Here is a 7539-nt window from a genome sequence, read left to right as displayed (position 1 = left end):
TCCTCAACAACCCCCCCCTCATATAATTGGCTCACTCTGCAATTAAGTCTCTGCCCTCCCCCCCCCCCCCCCCCCCCCCCACCCATCCGTAGACAGGGGGTCTACGCCCTCATAACCATTTTCTGCTATAAGTTTATATACGGTCTGTTTTAATGTGCTTCATTATGACCATGTTCTTAATTATTTGAATGGCGAAGATACACTGAATTTCAGTCATGTGATACTTCATCTCCTATATGTTAATCAGATCAGAGAGCTTAGTTCCAGCGCTTCGCGCAGTTATAATTTACATCATGAGAGAGAAAAATAGACATAAAAGAGCAAAAAAACCTGTCTGACTGGTCTGGTACTAAAGATGAGAGCAGTTTCGTAATGAGGCAAAATGTCGAGGCAAACAACACGACGTAGGTCTATGTAGATACAGTTTCTTAATCGTAACGAGTGAGCAAAGCGAACAAGCAAAAATACTGACCTTTTAAAAAAATGAAAATCTAGCTCTGTGAGAGTATATCCCCATATAACGATGGATCATCAGCGGCGATCGGTGTCGTTTTCATCTTGTTTTTGCTATAGCGCCATCTATAGGGGCAACTTTACAGTGACAAACTCTTTCGCAGAAATAAAAGTCAAGAGGAAAGAAAATTTGCACAAAAGGTCACATTGTACGTCATTCATTATTCAACCGTTAAACCAGTGTACACTGTCTTAAAACGCCTCTCTGTCGTTCAATATATTGGGCGAAAAATGTTAAGTATTTAGAAACAAGAACTTTCAAAGGAAAAGGGAGACTGACATGGCTGATTTTGTTATATTGTTAAAGATATAAATTATTATTACTGAACTTTTATTCGAAACAAAGTAATAGAGAGATCTATAACCAATCCATACAAATGTTACAATCCTCTATATGATGCCACGTGAATTTTCCATGCATTAAGAGCACCACCTAGGAATCAAAATACTGCAAATGGCAGACATACACAACTCAAACCTTTTGTATACCGTATTGTGGTTTAATGTCAAAACTGAAATCTTCTTTGTTAATCTGGAACAAAGAAAATGTTTTGAATATGATTATGAGTGTCAGCATTATCATTTTTGTTTTTATTACTAATAATACCGGCAATGTTATTTTTAGAAGTAGTATCTTTATTTTTATTATTATCATCTAATTATCGCCATCGTCATCAAAATTGTAATCATCATCGCCTTATGATCATTATTATTATTCATCATACTAAAGTAACCTTCCGATTTATTACTTTAACCCCCCCCCCCTCTCTCTCTCTCTCTCTCTCTCTCTCTCTCTCTCTCTCTCTCGTTTCAGCCCCGTGGCCAGGGTTTTCAATTAGGGTTTCGATCCCTTACCAGAGAATTATAATAATTAAAAAAAATCTTCTGTAAAAATTGTTTTAAATTTCGTCCCCGAAAATATATATATTTCCTTCCCTATTTTTTGTTTTATTCCTTTGGGAGAATGGGAGGATTTGATCGGACCCCCCCCCCCCCCCCGGCTACGGACTTGCTTAATTACTTTTACAGAAAGGATTATTCCCATAATTACAGGTAAGGGGGTCATAAAAGTTTAAAGGATATAGAGGTGACTGGAGTGGTATAAGTATAACCCCTCCCCCACGGCTTTATCACCAGTACTTTGTCTTGGCTGAATTAGAGAATGCTTTTTCTTGATCGTATTGTTGTTTGGCATTAATTTGCATTTACCCAACTAACGAGACCTCAGCGAGAACAAACTAGAGACACCCCCCCCCCCACACACACACACACACCATCCATGCGGAGCGTACGCGAGGAAAGTGATACTCATTACCATGACAACCGCGATCGATCTCCCGCTCATCACGGGCTTCGAGAAGACATGGAATGAAGGTTTTTGACGTAGGTAATGACGTCACACCACCAGCATCTCGCATTGGTCGATGGGCAGACATCCCGTAGAAAGTTGGTATAACATGAAGGGGGGATGGGTATGTATGGGGAGCGAGAGTGAGACGACATTTTTATTGGGATGGACGCCCTAGATTTTGCAGAGAATTCGTCGATGTATACTGACACCTTTGTCTTACCCCTCTCCCCCCCCCCCCATCCTATCTCCGCCTCTCCTTGCTCAGTAGCTTCAATGAAGGCATCCTAAGCCATATACAATCATGCAACCCCTCTATCTCCTCCCACACTTCCAGCCCCCCCCCCCTAGCTCCATCCCCAATCCCTCTTCCCCCGCCCCTCATCCCTCCCCTTCACTGCCTCTAGCTATCTCATCCTCTCGCCATCCCCCTCTCCATAGATAGGCCCGTGCATCTCTCCCACATCGACCGACTCTCCCTCGCCTTACTCTTTATCCTCACCTATCTCCATCATTGTAGGTATACCCTCTTCCCATTTTTCCTTGATACCACAAATTTATGTGGGCATTTTGGCTCGCTCGATTAGCTCGTATGCAAATCACTGCAAATGGAACAAACCGGTCTTTTTTTTTCGCTAAATATATTTTTTCATTCAATAAAATAGAGGGTAACAATGATCACATAACTGCAAAATTTTGCATACTATAATTACAATATGCCAATAAGGATGTAATTCCAAAATTACACTGTCTTATAGATATAAAGAACGAGTGATGCGAGAAAAAAAATTAGATGAAGATATTATATTTTGTCATAATGATTTATATTTTCGGTCATCTCGCTCAGCTAAATCATTAGCTTCCGAAACCATGCTCTGTAATTAAAATTGGTTTCCTCTTCTTGCTTTCTAGATTAGTTTGCTTGTTTAAACCATATAGTGATAATATATATGACTTGTGTGAGCGAGTGCAGCAAACGAGGGAAAATGAACACTTTATGTTTGTGATAGAAGTGTATGGTTCCATAATATACATTGTGGCTGTAAGAAATATTTAAATTATTTTATTATCTTTTCAAATAGAATTATGTAACATTGTGTGCAAAAATAACATTTTATAACAATCACATATTATTTTGATCAATAATCTGGATAAACCTGCAGCTTAAAAATAAAAGTTTCGATTGTTTTGGAAAGCAACCACAATTCATGATCGGTCGATGATGATTAACGTCATAATGGAAAACTTGCTCTAAAATTTGGAACAATTGAGCAATTATCAATTGGGATAGAAATTTCCAAATTAGGGCAGACACGAGCACAATAAATTGAAGAAAAAAAAAACAGAAATTAGAGAAAGTACATTTTAAAGAACATCTTTCTCTCTGACCTATCATCATCATCATCATCAACATTATCATCATCATCATCATAATCATATTCATCATCATCATCATCAGCATCATCATCATCATCACCATCATCATCATCATCATCATCATCATCATCACCATCATCATATTCATCATCATCATTATCATCATCATCATATTCATCATCATCATTATCATCATCATCCATCACCATCATCCATCACCATCATCGTCATCATCGTCATCATCATATTCATCATCATCATCATCACCATCATCCATTACCATCATCATCATCATCATCGTCATCGTCATCATCATATTCATCATCATCATCATCAGCATTTTCATCATCATCAGCATCATCATCATCAGCATCATCATCACCATCATCATCATCATCATCACCATCATCATCATCATCATCATCATCATCACCATCATCATCATCATATTCATCATCCATCACCATCATCCATCACCATCATCATCATCATCATCATCATCATCACCATCACCATCATCATCACCATCATCCATCACCATCATCGTCATCATCGTCATTATCATCATCATATTCATCATCACCATTTTCATCATCATCAGCATCATCATCATCAGCATCATCATCATCATCACCATCATCATCATCATCACCATCATCATCATCATATACATCATCATCATCACCATCATCATCATATTCATCATCATCATTATCATCATCATCATCACCATCATCATCACCATCATCATCACCATCATCATCATCATCATCATCATCATCATCATCATCACCATCATCATCACCATCATCCATCACCATCATCACCATCATCATCATCATCGTCATCATCATATTCATCATCATCATTATCATCATCACCATCATCCATCACCATCATCACCATCATCGTCATCATCGTCATTATCATCATCATATTCATCATTATCATCATCATCATCACCATTATCATCATCATCATCATCACCACCATCATCATCATCATCATCATCACCATTTTCATCATCATCATCATCACCATCATCACCACCACCATCGCCAGTGTATGCACACCATCTTAACAAATAATGATGCGACAACTGTGTTTTTAAAGCTCTGTTGTCGCATCAAACACTGTTATCTTACATTCGCCCTTTTGAGTATCTGATACTCCTCCTTCCTATTCACGTGTAGTTGGAAATCCCAGATCAAGACCATTGTTGGATGAAAAGCGAACTAAAAACAAAATCGATTAATCCATCTTTTGAACAGGACGGACCAAATAGCATTAGCAAGGGATTACTGGTTGGAAGTGCTATTTCTGAGAAAAGAAAAAAAAGTTAGGCCCTTGGCTGTTGCTGGAATCGCAAGATGCAGATTTGATCGGGTAACATGGATTAATTTTTCTTCCTCCTCTTTTTTTTCTAAATGTAAACGCAAAATAAGAAATAGTGAGAGAAAGGTGGTGTTTTGAACTCACGGAGTTGCCTCGGCCTGACGCAAACTTTTTTCTACAAACGCCCTCTTTTGTTGTACGTCTTACAGTCTGTGCTCATGCAACTAAAAATCTAAAAATTATCTCTCGGTCTAAAACTCATATTTTAGACCTGAAAATTTGTATTGTTTATTTGGACCAGAATAATTTAGTTGCTTTATTGGTGTACGGGGGGGGGGGGGGGCAGAGTACCTCCAAAGGGCTTAAAGGGAGTTCATGTCGACGTTTTGTGTGACTCTTATTCGTTTACTTGTAAAATAAATTGATAAAGATGTTTGCCGAAGCCTCATCCTTCCTTTTAAGTATTGTCAAGTGCATCTCCGCTTCGACATGAAGTTGGCCTCCCAGGAAGGCATTCTACCTTAATATTATACAACACCCCCTCACTCCCCAGACACACCCCGGGGACACTCCACGTTCCCACACCCCCCCCCCCCCCCCCCATTCCTCTTCCCGTCACTTTCTCCAGGGCCTCCTCTCCCTCTCTCTTCACCGTCTTTCACGGTTACAGCCCGATAGACCGCGGGTCCGATAGACCGCGGGTCCGATAGTCCGCGGGTCCGATAGTCCGCGGGTCCGATAGACCGCGGGTCCGATAGACCGCGGGTCCGATAGTCCGCGGGTCCGATAGACCGCGGGTCCGATAGACCGCGGGTCCGATAGTCCGCGGTGTGTGTAAAATTATGATCAGGATATAGTGAGATCCAATGTCATCAAGAGGTCAAAAGGCCAATGATACGAGTCCATGGGGTTCTATAACGATGACCCAAAGGACAATCGCCCCCTGACATCTACTTCAAGGAAAATATTATTCCCATATTTTTATCGTGCAGGGACTGTTACCCCCCTCCCCCCGGAAATTTACCCTCTAGACGCCATACGGAGCCTCTAAAATGCCATCGACTTGACGACATGGCGAGATACTTTATCTTGCCTTGTCGACTAAATAAGCTTATTATGTCCGCATGGCGCGATACGTTATCCTGCCAAGCCAGTCCACTTATAAAAAGTTATATGTCAACATGGCGAGATATTTTATCTTGCCAAGTCGACTTAAATAAGTTACATGTCAGCAAGGCGATATATCGGGATTCTCGCCGGGACTTGTACACTTCATATCTCGCCATGTGGACATATCGACTTGACAAGATAGAATATATCGCTATGTCGAAATAATAAGCGTATTAATTACTTAGGCGGTGGAAGCGGGGGGGGGGGGGGTATTTCCCCTCTAAATTTGAGGTGGGGGACGGTCCCCCCTAGATCTTTAGTTGAGAACCTTTTTGTTTGCTTGTCAATTTGTTTTCTACGTCCACCCCCCTAAATTGAGGTGGGCCCCCCTAAAATCTTTTTGTCCCCCCCCCCCCTAATTTTGGTTGATAACCTTTTTTTTTTCTTGTCAAGAAATTTTGGTGGTCCCTCCTATAAATTTTGGTTGATTTGCTTGTCAAAATTTTTACCTGTGTCCATCCCAAAATTTTAGGTGGACCCCCTAATTTTTTTTGCCTTCCGCCACCAATGATTAATTAAGACATGGCAAGATAAAGTACCACGCCATGTCTTCACGTTGATGGCAGTTTCAAGGCTCCGTCTGGAGAGTAAATTTCCGGGGGGGGGGGTAACAGTCCCCGGCGGTAAAAATATGGGGATAATGTTTTCCTTGAAGTAGTTGTCAGGGGGTGATTGCCCTAATTGGGTTATTGTTATAGAACCCAGGTGCGGATCCAGGATTTCGTGGGGAGGGAGGGGGGAATTTGACCTAATTTTTGGCGCCCATGTGTACTTTTCGAAAAATGGCGCCCACTCCCTCCTGGCCAGGCTAACTTAAGTGCCTTAAATGGATTTTGAATTATCTTATAATCACATTAAAAAAAAACAAAGACCACTTTTTCATGTGTTCTATAAAAAAAAAAAAATCCTTCAATATACATGTATAATGTGATATCAATGGGAGCGCGAACCACGAGCGATGGGGGGGGGGGGGGTGTTCAAATTGGTGTAACTTCTAACCAGAGTAGGCCCTACTAGAATATTGTGTGAACGAGAGCTGTAGTTTCTGTACTGTTGAATTAGAATACCCTTCAATAATATTAATGATAACCTCTTGGGAATAATGCAATCTCGAAGCAATCGACTAATTCTCCTCATCAGTGGCGTATTTATTCAGCATGGGTGCACGGGGGGGGGGGGGGGGTGGCGACGGCACCAAGTTAAAAAAAATAAATGAAGTGGGAGGGGGGTAGACGTTAAAGAAAATCTGAGATTTCATTCTTAAAAACACATTGAGGTCTCTCACATGGCCTAAATAAATAATGAGAACGCGAAGCGCGATCTGATTTTTTTAAATAGATTTTTCATGTATTATATCCTGAAAGCCTAAGTCAGGGGCGGACCCATCTTCCGCCAGTAGGGGGAGGGGCCATTTTTCACCCATATTTTCCCCGATCGGCCGCTCAAAGTTGATTTTTTTTTCTTTGAAGGGGTTGTCCCAGTGCCGTAATGAGCCAACAATTTCGAGGGGGCTCGATATGGTGTATCGCATAAAATTAATAAGAAGTTGCCAGTGAGCGAAGCGAGCAAGCAAATATGCCGACATTTTTATTACAAAAATACAAGGTTGTGATAGATTTTGACATAATATTTGGTAAATAATATTATATTTCATCCTAATCCATTTCCTTTTCTCTCTATTTTTTCTTAGTCTTGATTCTCTCTTTTTTTTTTTTGGGGGGGGGGGTGGGCAAAACGCCCATGTCCTAACAGTCATTTCCTAGCTTTACTTTATAAGCCACATAAATGTGTAATAA

Source organism: Lytechinus pictus, chromosome 8 (assembly GCF_037042905.1).
Source record: "Lytechinus pictus isolate F3 Inbred chromosome 8, Lp3.0, whole genome shotgun sequence".
NCBI lineage: Eukaryota > Metazoa > Echinodermata > Echinoidea > Temnopleuroida > Toxopneustidae > Lytechinus > Lytechinus pictus.
The sequence above is the reverse complement of the archived record's forward strand: the minus strand, read 5'-3'. Positions refer to the sequence as shown.